The sequence below is a fragment of the Antechinus flavipes genome, chromosome 6, assembly GCF_016432865.1.
Source record: "Antechinus flavipes isolate AdamAnt ecotype Samford, QLD, Australia chromosome 6, AdamAnt_v2, whole genome shotgun sequence".
In the NCBI taxonomy this organism is placed as follows: Eukaryota; Metazoa; Chordata; class Mammalia; order Dasyuromorphia; family Dasyuridae; genus Antechinus; species Antechinus flavipes.
Genome location: NC_067403.1, coordinates 33,404,348 through 33,432,260, shown reverse-complemented (window position 1 = coordinate 33,432,260; position 27,913 = coordinate 33,404,348). Strand labels below are relative to the sequence as shown.

Here is a 27,913-nt window from a genome sequence, read left to right as displayed (position 1 = left end):
GCTATCAAGTCCTTATCAGAGAATACTGGTTGCCATGGAACGAGTTGGATGTTTTCAAAAAGCCCAAGTTTCACTTCAAAATAAAAAAAAATATATATTTTTAAAAAGTCAGTGAACAAGCCCTACAAAATAAACTTAAAGGAATCGGAAATGTTTAGCTGATAAGAAAGCTGAGGTGCAATTTCATAGTTGTCTTTAAATACGAAACATACTCTAGTGTAGGAAAAGTTTATCTTCAGTTTCTTAATTGACCAATTGAGAGACAGAGAGATTAAACTATACCAAGAAGAATTCAAGAGAGTCATGGAAGAAATTACCTAAATCCCTATTTATTAGGCTGACCATGTTTGGGGATGGTGGGCTGATAGCTTGCTATGCTAGTACATTCACTCCTTACCACTGATTACCAGTGTGATATCTTTAGGCAAGTAGTTATAAAAGGCCTATTATTTAGAATAAGAGATACCTTGGGAGATTTGTACTACTACAAGAAATACTTTCTTACAGTGTTCTAATCAGGAAAAAGCTGCTATGTTTTCAGGAAAATGATCTGACATTTCAGTTTTCAAACCAGTTTCCTATGGCCATGTCTCAAATGATCAATATAAAAGCAATTGCATAGAGGCTTTGGGGGAAAATATTGCAAACTATAGAATTGGTGGGCATGGTTCTGGCAGGGCTTCCTGTCCTAGGGTTTCTCATCAGGGGCTGTTTAATTGGCTGAATCAAATTGCCAGGATGAAGCCACACAGCACATTCCCACCACAGGACATTTGCAAATTGTGCCTTGTCATTCGAGGACAATCATATCACCAAGATTTGGAAATTCAGCTAAAAATGTCATTATAGACCTTGTCCTGAGTTCACTCACCTAAAAGAAAAGAAGCAAAACAAATATCAGCCCAATTTTAGTATATTTCAAGGATGTATTTTAAAGTGAAAAATACTCATTTATCTTTAATCATATTTTAAATGTTTTATATACGTACACATATATTACATATAATGAAACTATAAAAATACATAGTGTTACCCCAAATGCTAATTCACTTAATAAGACATAAATATTTTCTTAAAATAAACCAGAAATCATTTAATATCAGCAAAGATTGTGCAGAAAATTAGAGACTTCAAGGTTTGCCAATTGCATAGTCTCAGTTCATAGTCTCAGTTGAACCAACAACATTCCTGGTCTGTGCTTTCAAGAAGCTTCCATTCTAAGAGGATATACCTCCTAATGAATTAGTGGTCTCTATAATGATAAATGAATATAGATACTTTCATGAATTTGATGTCAAGATTGGAATCCATAAAATTAAATTGAAAAAAGGTAATCACAAAGTAATTAAAATTCCTAAATGGTTTCAAATGTATTAACTTGTTTAGCTTTTACAACAGTTCCATGACACAGGTAGTGCATTGTTATAGGAAAGCAACTTAACAAGTTAAGTGACTGACCCACAGTATCACAGCTAACAAGTTGAGGTTCAACAATCAAATGCAGGTTCTTCTATTACAAATGTAGCACCATTTAACTTATCTGTCAATTAATCAATAAACACAATCACTTTTAAATCATACTTGATTTGTGTGCTTCTAACTCTCTGAGAACAAGATATAAAGATGAAAAGATTATATTTTAAAAGTCAGTTTATTTACTTCTTTGAACTTTAAAATAGGTTTGATTCAAAAGTCACGCTCTCCCCTTTATTTATGCTATACTCTATTTTATGGATTTAAAAAAGAAATGTTGTCTAGAACCATTATAAATCTTTTCCTGAGATGATGTTGGGGGGAAGTAAAGTATATCTTGTGAGCATAAAAAGAATGAGTTGACAGGTGCATGGGAAATGACTTTCACTAATTGCATCCTTTTATATTGATCTCAGAAGCAAATTTAGAGGGGATTCAAAATCCAATTGCATTTTGTGGTTTTGTTTGTATATCTATGATGATATAACAAGCTAAAAAAATTTCTGTGATGTGGGGATCTCAAAGTATTTTAAAGCACAATTATGCCTATGACTCCTGACTGAAAATAAAGCACTGTAAAAGCTTGTGGTGATTGACGAGTCAATCTATACATTTCAATCCAAATAACAGAGTCTAGCATGACAGCTTTATTCTCTAGGAGGTCTTACATCCATGAGAATCCATTCTTGCTTTGGTTTGGGCAAAGCATTTGATAATATATACCTTCTCATTGAAAGGGAAAAGTAGATTTCTCTAATTGCTATTTCATAATTTCATTTTTTCCTTCTATTAGTATAAGTAGAAAAACTGCTACACACACAGTCAGAAAACCTCGATTCAAATCCTGACTCTGATGCTTTCAAATTATTTTAGGCAAGACTTTTCAGTACTCTAAGTTTCCATATCCTCATCTACCAAATTACACTCCCTTTTATGGTTATTGTCTCTAAAGTGTTTTGCATATTTCAAGTACTGAGTCAATGTGAATTCTTATTATCTCGGTAATTTTGAAAAGCGTGAATTGATTTCCTCATATCAATTAAAAAACAGGTTTATTTTCAGTCTTTTCCCCCTTACATTTTTAAAATATGGTAAAAATTCAAAGGAAATATAATCACTTTGCAAATAAAAGTAAGTGTGATGTGGTTTGCTACTGCAAATTGAAAATATGGAAATCCTGAAATTCTTCCTTTTCTAAGTCCCAGCATAGAAATTTGAGAATTTTATATGCTATAATTATAATATGAAGGGATCTGAAAGAACATCTAGATCAACCCTCATTTTACAGATGAGTAAATAAGCTAAGTCCAAAGAAGCTAAGTGACTGGGCTAAGATCACCTTAATGGTGTAAGGTTGAAATCCAAATTCTGTTAATGAAGCTCCAGATTTAGTATTCTTTTCAGTATATTACTTCTAAGTGTACTTTTAATTATTCTTACCTCTGAATAATAAGCAAATTTGAGACAACAAAATTGCATTTTTCCATTAGTCACCATCAGATAAATTAAAAGATATTTTCATAACATGATTTTGTTTATTCTTTAAGAGAAAAAAAATGCATTTACAATGCCACTGGGTTCATTGGGTTCCGTGGGTCCTTCCTCCTTGCCCAACTATAGTCTTTCCTGCCACAGCAAAATACTCTGTTTCTCCTTTTTTCAAAGTAAATGATAAAAACCAAAAAAAAAAAAAAATCCTCTTCAAAGTCAATATTTCTTAATGGGAGTAAAACAATGCAGATCAGAGCTACAGATCTGTAACCTAAGTAATTATGGGATGCTAGTGAATTATTCTTCACAGGAGAATGAAGGGAACATTCTGAAAGGATAAATCAGTAGTGGTGAAGAGTGTATGGCAACTTTAGAATTTCAACTGGTCAATTAATCATTAATTTCCTTTTCATCCTATGAAACAAGTCTTCTGTACTGATGGATTTCTCCTGGGATTCCCTTTTCAAGTCAGCATAATGAAGAGGAATCAAATGGATTGTCTCTCAGAATCTTATCTTAAAGTTTTCTAAGAATCTGAATGCAACGGTTTAGTGAAATCATTTGTTTTATGGGGGTTGTTTTTAGCCAAATACTTGCATGAGTTAATGGCTCTATGCTTAAACCTCGCTAGACAAGGTTAACCAAAGAGATAAGTTCTTTTCCCATTGCCTTACATTTGAATCAATAGTTTTATGCTGGGGTACAGACAAAAACTTAACCACTTCTTTGGATTAAGACTCCTCAGTGAGGTTCACCAGACTAATTCAGCCTTTGAAATCCCCTGCCATCTCAAAGTGTACTAATACCACAGAGTTCCCTATTTCATTTTTCTCTGATTGTATCTTATACAGATTGTTCACAAGACCCTCTTTCCCTCTACTACTTTGTAAGAGTTTAATATACCTTAATGTCTTTCATAGAGGTAGGAGCCAGACATGTAAATTCAGTAATCATCAATAGCTAGGTTGCACAATGCATAAAGCATTGGGTTTAGAGTTAAGAAGATTTGAGTTAACCCTATTTACTAGCAGTGTGGCCTTGGGTAAGCCATTTAGTATCTGTTTTCCTCAGTTTCCTAAATTGCAAGATGGAAATAAGAACAACTACTTAGCAGAGTTGAGGGTTGAAATTTGTAAAATTGCTTAACATAGATTCTGTCACATAATAGGTATATAAAAATATGTCCTGCCCAATAAGGTAACACCCACTCTACCAGTGCAATTCAGTCTTTCTTTTGCAATTTATTGCCTTAGAGATTTGCATCGGACATTTAAAACTTAAATGATTTCCCCAAACTTATATAATCATTGTGTATCAGAGTCTACACTTGAGCTCAGAACTTCTTGACTTTGAAGACAATTCCTTAGCTACAAAAGTAGATATTAAAAGGGCTCATAGTGGAGCCTTGGGTTACAGCCATTATTAATGCATAGGACATAATAATGAATAAGCTAGTCCTTATTGAATTAAATAAAAATATTTATATTACTACATGATTTGGTTATCATGTATTAAAGAAATCACATTTTAGACACATATTTGTGTGTGATTTCATTGCATAAGAACATTCCTATATGTTTATAGAGTCTGTAATGTTAGCAGGGCAAAATGAGTGGCAGGAAAATGTTAAAACTAATCTCAGAAGCAAAAAGAGATCCTTGTTTCTTTTTCAGACATCCAGCCAGAAGAAATCTTTTGTCTCTCAGGTTCTGACACATGAATGTCACTTTATCTTCTAAAAAATTCAACCTGAGCAGGGAAATGAATATTATTGATGATAATATTACAAGGGATTCCAGAATGGACCCAACAGTGTAATTCTAGGTACCCAATTCAAATAGCATTGCTCATTTCACCAGTCCACTCATACTACTGACACAATTCCAAGAGGAAGAACCATAAAGGAAGAGGGTCTATTACTTCACTGAAAAGATAGTAATGATTATTACAGGCTAAACTGGGAATAGACAGGGAGGAAATACTTGCTTTTTCCTAGAAGACAACAATAATATTCCAAACAGCCCATTCAATGACTTTGAATCTATATGAAAATTCTTCATCCCCACAGAGCTCATTTTTATATCATTCTTTATATTGCTTTTTCTTCCTACTATTTTTATTTTTATTACTATTACTTTGATCAACCTAGGAGCTTGAAAGCATACTAAAAATGCAAGGGATTTTGCTTCTATACTGAACTCATTTGAGTTAGTTCATTTTATTGGTCTCCATTCCTATAAAATGTGTCACTGGTATCTAGTCTCAACCTATCTCAGAGGAAAAATCTGATAATCCTGAGTAACAATGTGAGGGGCAGCAGTAAGGGGAAAAAAGGGTAGATCAAGAAAATTCTTGTTTCAATAAAAAAGCAGAGGAGAGAGAAGCATAAAAACTTGTATCATACTCTAACGTCTTAAAGAGTAAGTATATTGCCAATTAGACAGTAAGCATTTATTAAATTCCTACTATTTTCCAGGTACTATATTAAGCCCTAAGAATACAAAAAAAGGCAAAGGACAGCCCTATCCTCAAAAATCAAATAACCTAATGAGGAAGGTAAATGCAAACAACTATGTGCAAACATATAAGATAAATATACACATATGATAAACTGGAGGTAAGCAGAAGAAAGTCACTAGAATTAAGAGTATTAGGAAAGGCTTTTAAGAGGTTGATTTTTAGTTGGGTCTTTAAAGAATCCAGGAAATCCACAAGGCAGAGATGAGAAAAGAAAGCAGCCTAGACATAAGAACTAGCCAGAGAAAATGTCTGAAATTTCTACTCAAATGATCTATAAGGATATATAACGAAAAAAAAAAAAAACTACCTTCATTCATAAAAAGAACTGATAAATAAAAGTATATACAGAATAATTTTACATACACATAACTATTTATATCTAATAGTAGCCATTTCCAGGTTGGGGGAAAACAGAAGGTAAAAGGGGAAAGAAATACAAAAAGCAATAAATTTACATGATGACTTTATTATATATTTTAAAAGAATAGCAAGTTGTACATAAAAAATGTACAGTTTCATGTGTAATCATTTTTTTATTATACTGTTATAGAAATTGGGGGGGGTTTTCCATAAATTAAAAATAAGTATTTTTTTAATAGGAAATGTCTGATATTTGAAGATAGAGTATTGTACAATAGTCATTGGGTATGATTATAACAACTCAAAATGTTTTAAGGATGGAGAAGACATGAGCATTTTTGTAGGTATCAGGGAAGCACCCCAGAGAAAGGAAGAGATTAAACATTAGAGAATGACTTTGACATTGGAGATAAAAGACTAGAGAAGGGAATGGATAAGAATGAGATCAAAGGTTAATTCTCATGTGTTTTTTTGACAAGAGATATGGTCTCCTTTTCATGTCAGACAGAGGAGAAAGAAGAAATAGCTTATGAAGATGTCTAAGAGATATAAGGAAAGAAGAAATGAAAATGAAGGGCTTGATGAATGATCATTTGTTTTCAGTAAAGCATGAAGAAAGGTTCTCAGCTGAAATGTTTAAAATTGAAAGTGTTATGGAAGGCTGAAGGAGAGAAGAAATAGGGAAGTATGAAAGAATAAAATATAGGGAATCAGGCTAAATCAGCAGGAACTGGCAAACTGGCATGAAGCAAGTATACAAGGCGAGGTTGAGAACTCCAGTCAGACATAAGAAAATAAGCAGAGAACAGAGATGGGACAAGAGTATTTATAGTGTCTCCAACTCTAGTATATACAGGTGGATCCAAAAGAATACTTTAGCCATGATATGTTTGGAGAAGAAAATTCTAATTCAAATTTCAATTCAACAAATATTTATTATGCATCTACTGGGTGCCATGCACTGAGCTTATTCCTAAGGATACAAAGGCCAAAATGAAACAGTCTCTGTCTTCTCAGATCTCATATTTTATAAGGTTAGAAATTTGTTGAAGATATATTTATGTTCATAACATAATCTCCAAAAGATGATTGCTTTTAGACAATCGACATTTATTAAGCACCTATTATGTGTCAGATACAGTATTAAGTGCTGGGGATATGAAAAGAAACAAAAGACAATCATTGTTTTCAAGAGGCAGTGACTTTTAATGTGTCTGTATTTGTGTATTTGATGGATCTTTTTGGAAATCTGGCAAAGTCTATGAATGCTTCTCAGAATAATGTTTTTCAATGCATGAAATGAAGTAAAGTTTAATTACACAGGAAACCAGTTATATTGAAATGTTATCAAAACATATTTTTTTAAGAAAATTCAGGCACTTGAGGTTAAGAAACTCTTAATTCAGCTCTAAATCCATGATTTTATGATCCTCAGGTGCTTATAATTGGTGATTACAGTACAAACAAAAGCTGGAGACTTTTTTTTTAATACACCATGACCAGATTGGATTTATATTATGAATTCAAAGTTGGTTCAATATTAGGAGGATTGCAAAAATAATAGATGATATTAACAAATTTTTAAAAATCTATTAATAGATATATGTAAAAGTTTTTTTGACAAAATACAATATGGAAATGCTATATAGAAAAACAACAACCTCTTAAAGCATAAATGAATCTTTTTTTTTTAATTATAGACTTTTATTTTCAAAATATATACATGGAGAGGCACCTAGGTGATACAGTAGATAGGTACTGGTCAGGAAGGAACTGAAATCAGGAGGAACTGAGTTCAAATCTGGATTCAGACACTTAACACTTCCTAGCTGTGAGACCTTGGGTAAGTCATAAACTCCAATTGCCTCAGCAATATAAATGGATATGAGAATGTATAATGCAAAAGTCTTGCCCTTTGTACCATCAATAGGACTCCAATAATCTTTTGACCAATTGTCCAATTTGCTTACTATCTTCACTGCTGCCACTAATTTAGTCAGCCAATAGGTCTGCTACTGTTTTGCTGGGGCTCATTTTTGTGCTAATAAAACCTATGCTAGATTGAGCTCCACTATAATAATGGTTTGGCAGACCTGTCCTGCTGAGCTTCTAAGTTGTCTTGGACTGGAAAACTATCCTTTTGATGAGTTCTGTGTTCCAGAATTTGTATTGAGGTGCTACTTAAAGTTATTTGAAAGGGAATTTTGGGAAAGCTCAGTCAGATCTTTGCCTTTTCTCCACCATCTTGGCTCACCCTCCAAATTCAGTTACTTTTCATTCTGTGTTCATTGCTCCTACTTTTTCCCTTTGTAGCTAAGCAGAAAAAGACAAATCCCTCTTTTTGGCAATACTCCTCCAAATATTTGACAATAATTATTACGTTTTATTAGAATTTCCCCCAAAGATCCCCACACATTCTCTTCTCTAGATTGAACATCCCCAATCCATATTATTGATTCCTAAAGTGAATGATTTTGATGTCTCTTTCAATCATGATCAGCTTTCATTTGATTCCTTCCATCTTTCTTAAAATATTGAATGAAAATTGAAGGTAATACTTATGCTGTGTGTGAAACCTTGGATGGGGAAGGAAACAAGCTTTTATTAAGCATTATATATGCTAATCACTTTACAAATATAATCTCATTTGATCCTCACAACCACCCTTGGAGATATGAGAAGTTATTATCTTCATTTTACAATTAAAGACACCAAGGCAGATAGGTGAAGTGATTTGTCCAGAATCACACAACTAGTAAGTATCTAAGAGAATATTGGAACTTAATTCTTGTTAACTCCAGGCCCAGCACGCTATCTACCTTGCCAAATTAGCTTCTCTGGGCCTGATTTTTCAATCTAAAAAGTGAGGCAGTTGGACTGGACAATTTCTAAGATCCTTTCCCATGCAAGAGCTCCCAATCTTATGAACTTGGAATGAGAGTGACAACAACAGATCAATCCTTTCCTTCAAGGAGTTCATCTTAGTGACTGTCCTCATAAACAAACCAGAGTACTCCTATTTCCCTTAAGTCTTTCAGTACATTTGAATTTTCTCAAGTTTCCCCAGAAACAGACCTGAATAATGAATTCTGGGAAACTTGGGTTTTAAGATTTTCCGACAAGCTGGCCTGGCAAGAAGCTTCCAAACTTGCTGGGGGAGGATGATTCACCTGGAATTCAATGTAAGAAACAGACCCTGAGGGAAGAATCTATCAAGTGAGGAATCTGTAAGGCAGGTGGAAGGGAGAAAAGAATAGAAGGTGAAGCATAAGGAAATGTGGAATGGATAGAACAGGTCAAAAGCTTACTGATGTTGGGGAATAAATGAAACAGAAAATTGAGTAGAGAGAATTATTGAGATTGAAAGGTATTATTATGGAGAAAAACTGTTGAAATAGAAGTAGAAGGTTTTGAGGGTGGGGCAGGGGGAAGAAACCCTCAGTGGAAGAAGATTTTTAAAAGGCTTTTGGTTATTTTTAAAACCTAATGTAGGAAAAGGTTAGACTCCAACAGGAAATGCATATTTTTAATTCATTAGAAAAAGTCTTAACAATCCACGTAGAAAATAAAGGATGGCTTAACATATTCATATGCCTATGTTCCTAAGAATATAAAATTCTGTGTGTGTGTGTGTGTGTGTGTGTGTTGTGTTTGTATGTGTGTGTACAGAGAGAAAGAAATATAAAGAATCAAAGAGATAGATCTATGTGTGAGAATAGATGTGTATTGTGCTTCACTACTAGAATGCTTTGTAAATTTTAAAGTGATACTTTTAAGATTTTTTAATATGTCATTTAAAATGGAAAATAACAGGGCATGTCTGTTATATACATATACACATAGATATAATACACACACAAAGAATATATATACATGTATGTTTTCTTTTCCATTTTAATTCACATGTATATATGCATGTATATGTATATATATATATACACATATATATATACACTATTTTTATTATGTGTGTGTTCTCTGTTCCATATTAAATCATTTATATAATACCTTACAGTTAAAATACCATTTTAAAGTTTAAAAAGCTCTTTTTCATAGTAAAACACAGGAAATGAACATTATGATTCCCATTTCACAGGAAAGAAAACTTAGGCACAGAGATGTTAAACTACTTGCCCCATGGCTATGCAACTAACGAGGAATAGTAGCAGTAGCAATGTAGTAGTGTGACTCATAGTTTTTGTTATATGGAATGATATTGTGGAATATATATATATATCATGAATCCCTGTCAAGAGGAAGCAAATAGTGTTGGTCTTGGAGTCAGGAAAATTCAAGTTCAAAACTTGCCTCTGAAATTTCACCAATTCTGGAACTATGAGAAAGCCATGGAAAACCTTTCAAAATCATGCATATCAATTACTATAAGTCTAAGATGGACTATGAGATGCATCGGTGAGAGAGTTTTCATACAAATGGGATCACAGGGGTTTCACATATGAATTCCTTTTAAATTCTTTTGAAATCCATAGTTGTGTCTTATAATAACTCCTACAATGGGATTAGCCAAGAGTAATATTCATAGAAAGGGGACTGCCATTTTTGTCTCATTTTTCTTTGCCTGGTAAATGATAAGGGAAACATGTGAATTGCCCATTCAGAATCTCAAATTTTTTCTAGTTTAGGAAAAATTAACAAAAAGTCTTTAAATTGATGGGAAGAGCCAAGATGGTGTCAATGAGAAAATACTGCAAGTAGCTGGAAAGAAGCAATTCAAATATCAAGGAGGCACAATCAGGATTATTCAGAACTTAGCAGCTTCCACATTAAAAAATCAAAGGGCCAGGAATATGATATTCCAGAACACAAAGAAATGTGAACTATATCCAAGAATAAGCTATCCAGCAAAATTGAACATTATCTTTCAGGAGAAAAAATGGACATTCAATGAAATGGAGGATTTTCAATCATTTTTAATGAAAAGACTAGAGTTCAACAGAAAATTTGATCTTCAAATATAAGATTCAAGAGAAGCATAAAAAGGAAATATGAAATAAAAATGTTATTTAAAGGTTAAACTGTTTACATGGGGAAATAATATTGTAACTCTTGAGAACTGTATCCTTAATAGGGTAGTTAGAAGGGCTATCCATGAGCAGAGGGAGTAGGTATAATTTGACTTGGATGTGATGATATAAAAAGAAATTAAGAAATGGAAAAAAATTGTACTAGGAGAAGAGGAAAGGTAAGGTTAAATGGGGTAAATTATATCACATAACAAGGCACAAAAGACCTTTTTTTTAAAGGAAAAGAAGGAGGGGGACAAGCATTGTTTGAAACAATCTCATGAAATTTGGCTCAAAGAAGAAATAACATATGCACTTAGTTGGGTATAGACATTTGTCTTACCCTAAAGGGAAGTAGGAAGGGAAAGGAGAAAGAAAAGGGAAGGTTGATAGAAGGGGGGACAGAAGGAAATAAAAAAACAGGGATAGCAATCCTGATCTCAGATCAAGCAAAAGCAAAAATAGATCTAATTTAAAAGAAATAAAGTAGAAAACTACATCTTGATAAAGGATACAATAAATAATGAAATATTATCAAAATTTAATAGCAATACTAAACTTAACTAAACTAAAATATATCAAGGTATAGCATCCAAATTCTTAGAAGAAAAATTAAATTAGTTGAAGAAAGAAATAGACACCTTAATTACTAGAAGGGGATCTCAATCTCTCCCTTTCAGAATTAGATAAATTTAACCACAAAATAAACAAGAAAGAAGTTGAGGAGATAAATAAAATTTTATTAAAAGTAAGTATGATAGACTTTGGAGAAAATTGAATGAGGATCAGGAAAGAATATTTCTTTTTCTCAGCAGTATATGGCACCTATGCAAAAAAAATTTGACCATATATTAGGACATATAAACCTCAGAATCAAATGCAGAAAATCAGAAATAATAAATGTGTCCTTTCAGATCATGATATGATAAAAAAAAAATCAAGTATGATACACAAAAGTAAATGGAAACTCAATAATTTTATCCTAAAAATGGGTGGCTAAAACAATAAATCATCAATAACCTCATCCAAAAGATCTAAAAGAATTATACTACATAACAGAACTTATAAAATGCAGTCAAATCAGTTCTTGGTGAAAATTTTAAGTCTCTAGATGCTTTCATAAATAAAATTGAGAGAGACAAATAAATTGAGCATGCAACTTAAAAATCTAGTGAAAATAATAAATTAACCTCCCATTAAATAACAAATTAGAAATTGTGAAAATCAAATGAAAAAGTTGAAAATAAAAAAAAAATTATTCAACAAATAAATTAAACAAATAAAACAAAGACTTGGTCAATTTGATAAAAAAAAAAGAAAAGAAAAGAAAAAATTACCATTATCAAAACAAAAATTATACCCCCAATGAAGAAGAAATTTAAAAAAAATAATTAGGAGCTACTTTGCTCAATTGTATGCCAATAAATTTACAATCTAAGTGAAATTGATGGATATTTTTCAAAAAAGATTATAGATTGCCCATATTAATAGAAGAGTATATAAAATACTTAAATAACCCCATTTTAGAAAAAAAAATTAAACAAGCCATCAATGGACTCACTAAGAAAAATTTTCCAGGGCTAAATGTATTTACAAGTAATTCTGCTAAACATTTAAAGAACAATTAATTCCAATACTATATGAACTATTTGGAAAAATAAGCAAAGTAGTTCTATCAAATTTCTTTTATGACATAGATATTCCATATCTCTGAGGTCAAGGAAAAAATATTGAAAGAAGTTAGGGAAAAAAAAAAAAACAATTTAAATAGTGTGGAGCTAGAATCACAACAAAGAATCACCTACCCAGCAAATCTGAGTATGATCCTTCAGAGAAAAATGAATATTTGATGAATTAGAAGACTTCTATATATTCTTATGTAAAGACCAGAGCTGAATAGAATATTTGATTTTCAAATACAGATCTCAGAAGAAGTATAAAAGGGTAAACCAGAAAAGGAAATCATAAGGGAATAAAGATTAAGTTGTTTACATTCCTACATGGTATGGTACTTGTAACTCATAAGAATTTTCTCATTATGAAGGCAGTCAGACATACAGACAGAGAGCAAAAATGTTTGTTGAATGTGAAGGGGTGATATTCCCCAAAAAATTAAATTCAGGGGCTAAAAAGGATACTGGGAGAAAGGGAAGAGGAGAGGTAAAAAAGGGAAAATTGTCTAATATAAAAGAAGCAAGAAAAAGTTTTCACAGTGGAGGGGAAGAGGAGGGAAATAAAAAGGAATGAATGAACTTTATCCCATCAGAATTGTTTCAAAGAGGGAGTAACATACACACTCGATTAAGTAAATAATTCTATCCTATCCCCTACTGCAAAGTAGAAGAAGAAGGGCATATGAGAAGGGAAGGAGTAGTAGAAGATCAGTTTGGGGGAGGATTAGAAGCAAAAGACTTTTGAGAAGAGACAGTTTAAAAGCAGAGAAAGTAAAATAAATGGAGAATGGAGGAATATACTTAGCGATAGTAATTGTGAAAAAATAGTGCAAATTTCTCTGGTGAAAGCCTCATTTCTCAGACACAAAGTATTGAATCAAATTTATACAAATAACAGCCATTCTCCAACTGATCAAAAGATACAGTTTCCAAATGTAATAATCAAAGTTATCTACAGCCATATGGAAAAATGCTCTAACTCACTATTGATTGTAGATGTTCAAATCAAAACAATTCTGAGGTACTCACTCGTAAACCTATTAGATTGATTAATATAGGACAAAAAAGGAAAATGATAAATGTTTGAGAGAATGTGAGGGAAATGAGACATTATTAATTCACTATTTTTGAAGTTGTAAACAAATCCAACCATTCTACAAGCACAGTTTGAAAATGTGCCCAGAGGACTATAAAATCATGTAAAATCGTTGTCCTAACAATATCAATGCTAGACCTATAACACACAAAAAGGATAAAAAATAAAAAGGAACTACATGCACAAAAATATTTAAACAACTTTTTTTTCTGGAGGCAAAGTATTAGAAATTGAGAAGATCCTTATCAATTGAGAAATGATTGAACAAATTGTAGTATATGATGGAATACTATTGTGCTATAAGAAATTAACAAAAATGTCTCACAAGATATGAAAAAACTTTCTTGAGCTGATGTAAACTGAAATGCCCTGTATACACAGTAACAGCAATACTATAAGATGATCAGCTGCAAATAACTTAGCTCTTTTTAACAATACAAAGATCCAAGACAACTGTGAAAGTCTTGTGATAAAAAATACTATCCATACCCAGAGAAAGAACTGATGGTGTTTAAATATGAACTGAAGCATTCTTTTTTAATTTTATTTTTTGAGGTTTTTTTCTTTCTTTTCTTTTTTTTTTTTGGTTTGGTCTATCTTTTGTTTTACAACATGACATAAAAATGTTTTAAATGACTACATATGAAATTGCTTGCCTGCTCAGGTGGATGGGGAAAGAAGGAAAGAATTTGGAACTCAGAATTTTAAAAGTGAATGTTAAAAATTATTTTATATGTACCTGAGGGAAAGTACAATACTAAATTTTAAAAAAATTTAAAGGAAGATGAATTTTCCCAAACATATCTTAAGGCTAGCCTCTTTCCCATTCATTACTAGTTAAACAAACCCATGGATTTTAAAAAATCACAAATAGAGAATAGTAAATCAAATTGTTTATCCAAGTAGATGCACACAGAAATCAGAGTAATTTTTAAAATTAAAGTATACAAAATAGTACACAGGAGAAATGAGTTTTCCTACTGAAAACCTGTGGGAGAAAGAGACAAAAAGACAGGAGAAAGAGTCAGAGTATCTAAGAGACAAAGACAGAAAAATAGAGACAGAGAGAGAGAAAGTTACAGAGACAGAGACACAGACATAAAGAGAGGGTGAGACAAAGACAGATAAGATAGAGAGGAAGAAATAAACAGAAACAAATAAAAGAAACAGAGACAGAATGACCTCAGGCAATCTCACTCAAAGAGAATTTCTCTGAAGACTCTAAAAGAGATAAAATGGAAATCAGAGACAAGATGAGTTGCCTGCTTTCTCATATATACATATATATATACATATATATATATACATATATATATACATATATATATATATATATATATATATATATATATATATATATATATATATATATATATATATCTTCTAAAGTCTTTTTTTTTCTCTCTCCCTGAAGTTCATCCTGAAGAAGTCTGGAACTCCACCTGTCTTCTCTCTAAACAGGAAGAAAAAGGAAGTTCTCTTCTCTACCAAGCTCTCCATCCAACCATCGTCCCTCACTCAGGTACGAAAAGTCAAGTTATAATGGACAGCCAAGGACTCCACTAATGAAAAGAGACTGGTAAGCAAAAACTACACACTTGAACTTGGGTTTCATAAATGAAGAAAATTCAAGCTGAAAGGTAACCTAAAGTTCGTTTAGTCCAATAATCTTTTTGTACAAGATTGGAAACTGAGTGCTGAAGTAGTGCTATGACTAGCCCAAGATTTCAGACTGACAAAGAATTTAAACCCAAATTTTCCAAATACAATTCTGATCTTAATCCTACTATATTATGTAGCCTCGTCTGGAAGTCTGTCACCTAGGAAGTGCTAGAAAGGGTAACATATCACTCAACAACATTGTTGACAAACATAAAAGAGACACCCATTGTCATGTCATAATTATGGAAATCAAGGGATAAGCAGCTCAGTTTACATGGGCATTATAATTCTATGATAACAGTGTTTCCTCCATTGCCATGCAGCTCTAGTAGCAGCCAAGGCTGCCACATTTCATGCTTCTAATAAAATAACACTCCTGCCAGAAGTCTGTCTATGCTAGATTTCACTTACCCTGAAGGCTATTTTTCTTTTTTCCTTTTCTTTTCCTGTTTTTTCCAGGAGGGAGAAGTAGAAGGAGACAAGGGATGAACTTAGTAATCTAGTAACCGTGTCTACTGTGTTTTATTAACTTAATTATCAGCTATATATGAAAAAGTTCCAAGGGAACTTCTCTTAATGGGAAATCTCTTAATTCACAAAATATAGATTATGTCTCCTGTCAACTGTAATGGTCAGCTGGCAAAGCTGAGACAGGTAACATATATGCCATAGGCAAGATTTGAAATTGGGACTCTTGTGAGCCTGTCCACTGGGGGGTTTTGAACCTTCACCATAACAAAGAACACTTGATTTATCACAAAATCAGTGCCTAAGTGCTATTGAGTACATTGAAAATATGTGAATCAATAAAAAGTAATATTAAAAAGTGTTCTTTATGGCACATGTTTTTATACCATAGTTCAGGTGACTGTAACTTCACCCACTCAGGCTACCTGATCTACCAGTATGTCTTAAGATATTCTAACCATGGGTACTTGAAAGGGAAGTAACAAGTAGAATATTAGGTCTGAATTTAAAGAATAAAAAGTTGGCATTCTAAAAAGGGAAATAAGGTCATTCTCTTTATCAAAGATAAAAATAAATGCAAAAAAAAAAAATCCTTATCAAGGTTGACTATGTATCCTAAATTGTAGGAAATGGTCCTTTTAAAATAATTAACTAAAAAAGAAAAATGTAAAATACTACCTCACTCAATACTTTCAAGTCATAAATAAATCACTTACATCTTGCCAAAAGGTCAACTTCTATAGTATGTTAATTATTTTACCTTCAACATGTTAATAAAGTCCTTTATTTTTAGACTCCCCAAAGCTTATTAATATTAAAACACTCTTTCTTTAGCTATCATTATGTGATAAAAGGCAATATATACTGCTGTGGAAAAAAGGAAGAAAAGAAAAAAGGGAGGAGAAGGGAAGGAAACAAAGGGAGGGAAAGAGGAAAGAAGGGAGAAAAGGAGAGAGGGAGGAAAGAAGGAGTCTGTCACAATGTAAGTGCCATGTGGATATTACCTATTAACGATTGATGATAATGATGGGAAGAGTGGAATGAAATGATGGATGAAAGAAGGGAAGAAGATATGGGAAATGAAGGGGGAAAAGGGTGGGATGAAAGAAGAGTCAATCAGGAGGGTAGGGGATAAACCAAAAAAGAGATAATTGAAGACAGATATTGACAGATAATTTAGCATAATTTCACTATGTGCCAGGTATTGCGTAAAGAATCAAAGTACACAAGTACATGCCAGAAAGACAGTCTCTTCATTTGAGGATTCTTGCATTTTGCTGGAGGGAAAAACACCACATAAAGAAGCATTTTGAAGGGAATAGATGTTAAGGAATATGTGATTTATGCCATGGCATGGAAATGGCTAGGAAGTGATATAGGGGTCTGAAACTAGGCAAAATGAGGAGAAAATATTTCTATTCTGAGTCCAGAGAAATTCCAAGGTCAGGGCCCAATGTTTCCATGGAAATGTATAGATGATGGCTTGGGTGGAGAAGGCATGCTAGAGATGAAGTAAGAAAGAAATGAGATCAAATCCCAAATGACATTTCCTAGCTGGATGACCATAGGAAAGTCACTTAACTAAATGGTACAGAAGAGAGTTTGGATTCAGAGCCAGGGAATCTCAATTTAAATCTTGGCTTCCTTGTTACACACATGGTTTTTGCAAATCACTTAATCTCTGAGTTTTATATAATTTACATGAAAAATAACAGGATCCTTTTCAGGTCTAAATCTATGACTATGGACTTCTCCATGCTTTAGGCAAATCTCAGACATTAGGTTACACATAAGCTGCTGATCCTTATAAATCGTTTTTCCATCAGGAGATCCCTATGCCAGTGAAATCACAGTCCCAGATTAGCTATCATATCTTATCCTCCCCTACCCCATATCTGCCTGCCCCCCAGAAAAATCCATACAAGAAAACAGCACAAAATAATGTATATATTGTTTTCAGTCTCCAGAGGCAATTTGGACTGCAGTACATTCAGTACAATCGATCCAGGGTCAGCGCTGCCCATCATAGCAATGTGATCAAAATGACTGATACTTTCAGGTCCCTGCTGAGCAGACCACTACAAAGAAATACCACACTGCTTGTTTTGATTGAAAAGCATGGTTAGAATAGCTCCCAGAAACAATAAGGGTTTGGGTTTGTTAAACTCGAGAATGGACTGGCTAGCCAGAACTCTCATGAACTAAATGACCTTTCAAGGTCTTTTCTAACCTAAGAGCCTATAGCTCCTACTTTAAGACTTTTCTTACTAAAATTTAATTTAATTTTGGATTCTTTAAAACAATGCATAATCCCTTTTTTGTAATATAGTAATGGATTTTTCTGCAATTTATTCATTGCTCAAACATATGCCCAAGATATATTTATCCCATTATAACCATTCTGAGAACTGAATCATTTTTGTTTGACCCTAGAAAATCAGCCTTCCTTTGCATTAAAAACAGGGATGGGGATCTAGCTGATAATTTCTTTTTTTTTCCTTTTTAATATTTTATTTTTACCACTTACATGAAAAACAATTTTAACATTCTTTTATTGTTTTGAGTTCCAAACTTTCTCCTTCCATCCCCCCTCCTTGAGAAAGTCAACAATTTGATTTAGGTTAGACATATATATGCATAAAAAACACATTTCCAAGTAAGTCATGTTGTGAATAAAACAGATAAAAGCAAACAAAAAAGAAAGAAAGAAAGAAAAGAAAAAGTATTCTTGATCTATATTCAGGCTCCACCAGATCTTTTTCTGGAAATGGATAGCACCTTTCATCATAAGTCTTTCAGAATTGTCTTGAATCATTGTATTGTAGAGAATAGCTAAGATATTCATAGTAGGCCATCATATATTATTATTCCCTCTGTCTATAATGTTCTCTTGATTCTGCTTATTTCACTTTGCATCAGTTCATGTAAATGTTTCCAGGTTTTTCTGAGAGTATCCTCACCATTTTCCATAGGACAATAATATTCAATCATAATCACATATCATAATTTATTCTCCAAATGATGGCCATCCCCTCAATTTCCAATTCTTTGCAACCATTGAAAACTGCTATAAATATTTTTCTTTTTATCTTTTTGGGATACAGAACTAGTAGTGGTATTGCTTGGTTAAATGGCATGCTTGATTTTTTATAGCCTATTGGGCAGTTTCAAACTTCTCTTCAGAAATGTTGAATAGTGTACCTACCACCGAATCAATTGTACATTACTATTTTAATTTTCCCACATCCCCAGCAACATTTTTCATTCTCATTTTCTTATATATTAGCCAATCTGATAAGTTTATAGTGATAATTCAAAATTGTTTTAATTCATATATCTCTAATCAATAGTGACTTAGAGTATTTTTTCATATGACAGATAGTTTTGATTACTTTATCTGAAAATTGCTTGTTTATATCATTTGACTATCAATTGAGTAAAGGTTTTTATTTCTATATAGTTGACTCCATTTTTTATGTTTCAGAAATGAAATCTTTATCAGACAAACCTGTCTGATTTTTTTCACAATAATATTACTAACTATATATTTCCCTCTATACTATTTCTCTCTCTTTCCTCTCTCTCTGTCTCTGTCTCTGTCTCCTCCCTTTCTGTCTCTCTCCTCCATTCTCAAAAATATTTCATATCTGACTTTTTCTTCTCCCAGTCCACCACCCCTTCTATCAGCACCTCCTTTATCTTATCTGTTTTCTCTCCTACTTTCCTGTATGGTAAGATAGATTTTTATTCCCAACTGAGTGTGTATATAATTCTCCCTTTGAACTGATTCTACTGACTCTAAGTTTGCATTCTTCCTTTCCCCCATCTTGGTGTCCCAGATCTCTCCTTCTGACTTCCTAAGTTTTATATATATATATATTATATATATATATATATATATAATCTCACCCAACTTTTGGTATCTCTGTTACTGATATATATATATATATATATATATATATATATATATATATATAATATATATATATATATATAATCTCACCCAACTTTTGGTATCTCTGTTACTGCTGAGTTTAATTTGAGGAATTATCATTAATTTGTTTGAAATTGAGTGTTGAAAAAGTTCAGTTGCTTCCTCCACTCTTCCATCTTGTTTCAACCCCAGAAGTACCAATCCTAATTTTCAAAAAAAAAACAAAAACAAAAACAAAAAAACAAAACAGAAGAATGAAGTCTGAAATGACCAAACCAAGAAACTTGACCAGCAGTCTTCCATTTATGCTAAAATGTTAGCAGTACTCTGGACTGGGTACATAGATAGATACATAGATAGATAAAATGGTGGCAAATATTTCAAAAACTAAGCAAGAACATTAAAAGTCAATGTGGCTTTATTTTTAATATCCATGTCATACTTTTCATTTTTGAAAGGCTTACTATGCTAAAAGATTAGAGGACAGATTACTAAAGACATAGTTTACATAGATTTAACAAAATCTTTGGCCAAATTTCTACAGCTAAATTGGTGGACAACATGGGGCTAAGTGTGTAAGATAATTGAAAAGTTGTCTTTAATGGGTCAATGTTAACTTGTAGAACATCTTTTGTTAAATGCCTGAGGAATCTATATTTGTTTCTGTGCAGTTTTATATGGATGTCATTTAGCTGAATGATGTCATGTTTATCATATTAACAATTAACACCAAATCAATTAAGATAACCAACACATTAGATGAAAGAGTCAGAAAAATATCAGCAACAGATTGGGAGAGTATTCCAGGACTCAATATAAAATTTAATAGGGAAAATATAAAATCCTATGTTTTTTCCTCCTCTCCAAAATCAAAAAAGATCTAGGGCTTTTATTTCAGGGAGAGGAGAAATTGGGGATTTTACTGTGTACGTTCACTAGAAGTCAACAGTATGCTGTGGCAATGGGGGAAAAAAAAAACTTGGGTTCTTTGGCTGCATTTTTAAGTATAATATGCAGAGTCAGATATAAACTGGAAATAAGATGGAAAAATTGTATTCCATGATAAAACTCCATTTAAAATACTATATTCAGTAATGGGCACCATAATTTCCAAAGGCAATGTGAAGTTAGAGAATGCAGAGGAAAATTACTTTATTGTCAAACCCATGATGAAGTAAGTATAAATTGAAAAAGACTTGAGATGCTTGGTCATCAGAAAAGAGGAGGAGAGAATTTTTAAGGGATTTCATATGAAAAATAATTAGGCTTGCTTCGCTTGGCCTTGGACCAATGAGAACAGTTGAAAAGAGTCAGCTTTCTGTCTCACTATTAAAGAATATCCAAATGATTAAAGCTGTCCAAAAATGGAATGGGCTGCACCAGGATATGATAAATTTCCCCTCAACAAAGGCCTGGACCACTAGTTGGAGATGTCCCAGGTAGGGGTTCTTAACCTGAGGTCTGAGAATTTATTATTTTTATATATTTTAGTATCATTTCAATTTCACTGCTTCTTTATAATCCAACATATTTTGTCTTATGCATCTAAAATCTTTTTGGTGAAGGAGTCATAGATTTTGCCAGATTGCCAAAGGAATCCATGATACTAAAAGTTGTTAAGAACTCCTGGCCTAGAGGAAATTTAATTTCCCATTCACCTTGGACTAGATTGCCTCTCAAGACCTTTCAGATCCTGAAATTCTGTGATTCTGTAACCATGCTTCTGCCAATGAAATAAGGTACCTCTGTGAAGAAATTAAAACCTCAGAATTGGTTTTAGGTCAAAATGTGATTTGACATTAAGCAGATACACCCAGGTAATCTCTCTTTAAAATTATATTGTAAATTAATTATAATACTGTGAAAATGACCTAAAAGATGTAGGGGTTTAAATTTTAGAGTGATATTAGAGACCTTTTCTGTTAAGCAATCATTCATCTCAATGATTTTCTGTTTTTGAGTTAACTTTTATTTGTACCCTAAGATTCCTGATAGATGTCTGTTCAGCAAGATTCGTTCTAATTATCCACAAGTAATAAAACACAGACAAAATGAAGGCTGCATGCATTATGTTAAAAGTTAGAACTCTCTCCACTGGAATTCACTTCATTGTTTTACGTAGAAATGAAAGAGTTTTTATAGGAAAAAATAATATAGTCCAAAGCATTTGCCACCTCTCCCAAACATTGTTTTTTACTCTCAATATGACTGAAGCTAGGAAAATTAGGATTCTTACTAAATTATAGCAAACAAATCAGTAAAAGTTAAACTACTCATGGAAATTTATCTGCAACCCAGGTCTTGCAGGAGATTCAAATATCAGGATAAACTTTCTTGAAATTGGTTCAAGATTTCTTCTTTGTTTCTACTCTAGTCCTTTGGATAGCCATGGGTTCATTTTTCCATGTGAAATATAGCGACTACCTCAGGCTCCTTCATCGCTATTGATCTAATAATACCTTGTCTAACTTATGCTCCCTTAAGGAACTAAAGGGAAAAGAAATTCATTGTAACATATCTTCCCACTTTAAAAGGAAAAGCAAAATGACTTGTCATAAATATTACATAAAAAGGAACTGTGTTGTTCTAACTCAAAAATATATACTTAAGATTTGAAACAAAACTAAATTCCTTCAACTGAACCAAGTGATGATTCTCTAATGTAAAACTTTAGATTGATGGAACCCCTGGAGCAGTTGTTCTGGAGAGCTGAAAATTTCTGGAAAGCTCCCTCTTGAGCATGGATTTCATAGTTCAATGATAAAAAGTAAGAAACTCAGCCAAAGAGATATTTATATCAACCCAATACTTGATTTAATTCAGGCAAAAATCTGGATCACAGTATTTCTCCTATTCCTCAAAGGAAAATATATCTGCTTGTCTACTATGTCTTCAGATGCCCTTCAATTGTAGCATGCTTACTTAATTTCTACAAATAACAACAAAATATTTTATTCAATTATCTTACTGGAAGAAATTATATTTTAGGAATCCTAGCATAGTTAAAGACCTTTAAAACTGAATCACAAAACCTTTGAACTATTTTAATCTTCTTCATAAACAGCCCTAATCATCAAAACATGGTCAGTTGTATGGTATTCTTTATTGATCTTTACAGGTGCTTATATTATTTTGAAATATTGTTAAGTCACAAGCAGATGCTTTTTTATTAACAATTTTTACTTCAATTTTCTCCAGAAATAAAGAGGTCATGCTATTAAAGTGAAGTTCTAGAATCTGGGTTACTTCCTGTAATAAAACCTTGAACCCCAAATATAACCTAACCTGCTTTGTATGAGCATGAGGATCAGTGAGAATATGTGAGTAACAAAAAATGAGGAAAATAAAAGTGAAGAAGGTGGTGGGGGAAAAGGAAGAAGACAAACAGAAAGGATAATAAGGAACTGATGACTCAGAGCAGGAAGAAGGGAGCTCAGAACAGGGCAACCTAACTCCTTTGGAAATTGCTAAAATGGCAATTTCAATTAGATACTTCTTACCACTTAGATGTTATCAGTCAGTACCTGAAGATAAAACTTAACTCATATTGTTGTACTCTACTTAATTGTAATATAGCAATCAAGGCCCTATTACTCTAGTGGTGATTGGTGATGTGCTCCATACAAACTTGAAAAAGGGTAGGTGAGATTCTAGATATCAAGATATCCAGCTGTATTTCAAAATGACTTCCCCCTTTTGCAGAATTGTACAAATATGTCTCTTTGGGATAATTTGATCCTACTGGTAGTGGGAAACAAAAGAAGATTGCCTCTCAAGATTATTCCATCCAATACTCCTATGCCCCTTACACTACACTATCATGGCAGAGATTGTTGGTCAATCAACCTTGTCACTGGTAGAGGGAGATAAAGGTGGAATCGTACCCTTGGAGACCAGGAATGGTTATACATCTCCTCTATGTGCAGATAATTCTTTGTAATTCTTGGATCCCATATCCTTGTAGGAAGGCAGGGGAAGAGCCTCACTACTTTTCATCATACATACGTCCACTCCCCCCAAAAAAATTAACAAAGGACCCAATTGCAAATAAACTTTTCTGATTCTCCCTTTAAAAAACAAAGATAAACAGAGCTTGAAATTCATTGAATTTCACCACTGACCCACAAACTCTTAAAAAATGAGAACCTCAAGTATTTTGTTTCTTATTGTTAATATGAATCATAAATAGCAAGATAGCTCATCAATTTGTCTGACCCACATTCATCCTAATTTATGGAAGAGTACCCAAAATATACCCTACTGTTTCTCAGCATAATGGGAGGATTGCCAAGAGTTGAAGGATTGACATTTATGTATATATGCAATTATTCACTTGCATGAGCCACTGAACTAAAGAACACTCAGTTTTTTTGTCCTTCTATATTTTCTCTAATAACATGGCTAGTTCATCTCTTTGTATAATAACATGGTAAAGTGCTTTTCTGTCTGACTAATATTTTGCTTGCTTTATATTTATTTTAACTGATCTTTGGATTTTTGAGAGAAATGAAAAAGTCTTAGGACAAAGAGATAAATGTAGCTTCATATACATATCACTAAGATTTCATGGGATGGAAAGCAAGACTTGATTATGGCTGTGGATGGCTATAATTTAATATAAAGAAACAGAATTAGTAAAGGGAAAGGGAGAAGCATGGTACAATAAAAACTTATTTACACTCCCATAGGAAATTCTGAAACTGGAAGAGAGAGAAATGATAGAGTATCTGGGTAAAGGGAGATGAAACAGACATGATTTGGACAAAGGAAAATACCATAGATGATTTGGACAGAAAAAGGAAATAAATGAGTTTAAGGAACAAACTGTAAATGTGAAATGGAAGCATGATAACAGTGATAGAGAACTTCAATTATCAAACAATTTACCAGAGTTCTTTCTGTGTCAAAACTATAACATCTAATCATTTTACTTGTCTTACAGTGATTTCAATCCTACAGAAGGTAAAGGAATTAAGAAAGACGAATTCTACTTGGGGTTTAATTGAACAACAGTAGAGAACTTGTTGCTGAATTTGAAATAATAGGAATTCTGAAAAGAAAGGATTCTGTGACGCAGAAGAAGGCAAGCCAGAATTCAATGTGTACTCTAAATTTTAGAAAAATGTATTTTAAAATATTTGTTTAATATGTAGAACCTCATAAAGTAAAAGCTACAGGAAAAATCAACCACCAAGAGATGGGAAAACATCCATAATGCAATTCTGAAGACAAAATGGGAGAGAATTCCAGTGAAGAAGAAAAATAGGATTTGTCTAAGATCAATATGAACACAGAGGTAATTATCAACCAACTTATATTTGAAAAAATGCAATATGGAAGGTTAGCTAACAATAAAAACAACAACATGGTATAATCATAAAAAAATAGTTTGAAGGGGGATAAAATGAGTTCAAAATGAGTTCAGGCTGGTGAGGAAAATGAAGAAGGACAAAAAGTGTTGTTGTCTTTTTTTTGGGGGGGGGTGTTAGCTATTGTGAGAGGATCGAAGATGAGATAGGACTTTTATGGGGAGTGACATAATAACTGACAAGAGAGGTAGGCAATGTTCTGTTTTCTCTAGCAAGGAGAAACAGCAGAACTACAATCATTAACAGGAAGTTGATACAAAGGAAGATAGAGAGTATCTAAATGTCCTTAATTAATTCAAGTTTCCTGGAGTAGAAGAAATATATGTTAGATGCTAAAATAATTGGGAGATATGATCACCAATGTCACAGATACATGGAAGATTAAAGAATATGAAAGAGGTACCAAAAGGTTGAAGAAAGGGAAATGTTTCTATTTTCAACCTAAAACATAAAAAGAAGAGGACCTAAAAATTATATTTAAATGACCTTGGATGTGCTTCCTGTGAAAATTCTAGAAGAATCATGAAAAAAGATATTTGGCAAAGGGAAGCATCAATTACAAAGAGCCAGCATGGCTTCATCAAGAATAAGCCATGTGTAACTAATTTCATTTGCTTTTTTAATAGGATTACTAAACTGGTAGGTGAGGGGAATGCTTTGGATAAATTCTACTGAGATTTTAATCAAAGCTTTTGATAGAGTGTCTCATATGCTTCTCATGCATAAGATGGAGACGTATATTAGATATAATCTAATTGGAAGGATTCATGTCTAACTCCATGGTCAAACTCAAATTATGCTGAAAGCCAACATGACAATGAGTTTCTGATTGAGTTTCACTGGGGGATGTGCTATTTAACATTTTTGTCCATTATTGGGACATCGGGATGGTGTGTGATCAAATTTACATGTGATAAAACTTGGAGAAATGGCTAACATACTACATGTCAGAGTTGGAATAAAAAGAATCATGACAATCTGGATCACTGAGCTGGATATAGTAAGATGAAATACAATAGGAGCAAATGGAAAATTTTTACTCATTTACAAAGAAATCAATTTCATAAATATAAAAATGAGGAAAACATGGTTTATACAGTGTGATTCTGAAAAAAAATCTCAACTATAGAGTAGACTACAAACTCAATATAAGGCAGCCGAGTGATATGAAAAAGTTAGCTCAATCTTGGGTTGTATTGAGAAGAGTCATACTACTCTATTCTTATCAGACCTCATTCAGGTTTTCCCAAGGATACCAATCAATACAGAGATTGGTGTAAGGAAAGTGAGAGTTATACCTGCAGAAGGGAACACATAAAGAGGTACATAATAATTGTTTTCAGTGGTTTAATGATTTCCATAATCTTTCTGTGGAAACAGGATTAGGCTTGTTCTGTTTAGCACCAGGAAGCAAAAGCCAAGAACATATGAAAGCTGACAAAAGGTATACTTAGGCTTTAAGTTAGGAAAACCTCCTAATAATTAAAGCTGTCAAAGAGTGGAATGGGCTGCCTCAGGAGATGATAGATTTTTCTTTTCATGAATGCCTTGAAGCAGAGGCTAGACAATCATTCATTTAGTACATTATTTCAAGGATTCCTTTAGTATAGAAGTTGGACAAGTTGGTGATTTCCCTTTCAACTGAATTTCTGTTGTGATGTGATAGATTTCAGTTAACCTTCTATGTCATTTCAATATCTGATTCTTATGCACATATGTAGAACAGTTTTATATTGGTAGAACAAATTGTAACTGAATTATATCAAATATCTTATGTTTCCTTCTTAGACTAAATCATAATTCGATCCCTACAGGAAAAATTAACACTTGCCCATTTTTTTGCCCTGGGCTTTGCCCACGTTAAGGCTTTAGGTAAAATTAATCTCTTTGTGGAGAATGAGAGTATAATTTAAAAAATGTTGATATTTATGATCAAATTTTCCATTTGTGAATGTGTCAAATGTTAAATGACTAAGAGCTCTTTTACTCATTTTAATACCATGAGCTATAAAAATAATAACTTTTCTATTGATCTTTAAGGTTATAAAATAGCTTTATATATCTTATATCATATGAGCCTCATTACAACTTCATTGGATTGGTCCAATTATTATCTCCACTTTACAGATATAGAAACTGAGGCTGAAAAAGATCAAGATACTTACCCAGGTTTGTAAAACTGAGAAGTATCAGGGGCAGCAGGTTTTCTTGTCCGCAAGACCAAAGTACTATCCATTATGCAAAACTATTTCTTGGGGAAATCATTTCATATGCTTCTGAACATGTTTTCTTATCTATAAAATAAATAGAGTAAAGTAGATTATTTTTAAGGTCTTATATTTCTATATTTCTAAATGTACATTTTCTCTGATAGAAGTATCATAATTCTTAATCATCAATTATGTATCAAATTCAGTGTCTATTAAATATAAAGTATTCAGGTAGACTTGCAGTATTACATTATATATCATTTATCCAAGATCTAGATTTATTAAGACAGAAAAGATATCAAAGATCATCCATTCCATGCATAAAAAATAAATGTGCATATTTATTCTACTAAACGTATTTCTCCATGTTCAAACTTCTCTAGTTTGGGCTTTATAATGCTGAGGCTGAAATCTGATCTCACTAGAGAATGAGGATATCTGCATTCTGCAATGTTTGTTTACTCTTATGTAAGCCAGTCATCCCTCTGCACCAGATAAGTTGTTCCTGCGGTGAAACCATGGCAGCTCCAGGAGCTAGTCAGAACAATTTTAAAAGAGAGATTGCAAATGTGCTGGCGTGAGTGCTGGGTTTGTCTGACTCAGCCACAGCTTGCCTGGGTCCACCTCCTTGCC

At 32.8% G+C, this 27,913-nt stretch overlaps 1 long non-coding RNA gene across 1 annotated transcript in view; it reads right to left on the bottom strand.

Moving 5' to 3' along the window:
- Window positions 1–276: 276 nt before the first annotated feature.
- The window catches only part of LOC127540169 (uncharacterized), a 130,438-nt gene continuing 102,801 nt past the window's right edge, over window positions 277–27,913 (bottom strand). Inside the window, exons 2-3 of the long non-coding RNA XR_007948104.1 lie at window positions 27,236–27,364; window positions 277–871 (exon numbers count right to left, since the gene is read on the bottom strand). This is a non-coding gene — a long non-coding RNA (uncharacterized LOC127540169). The remainder of the gene's footprint in view (window positions 872–27,235; window positions 27,365–27,913) is intronic.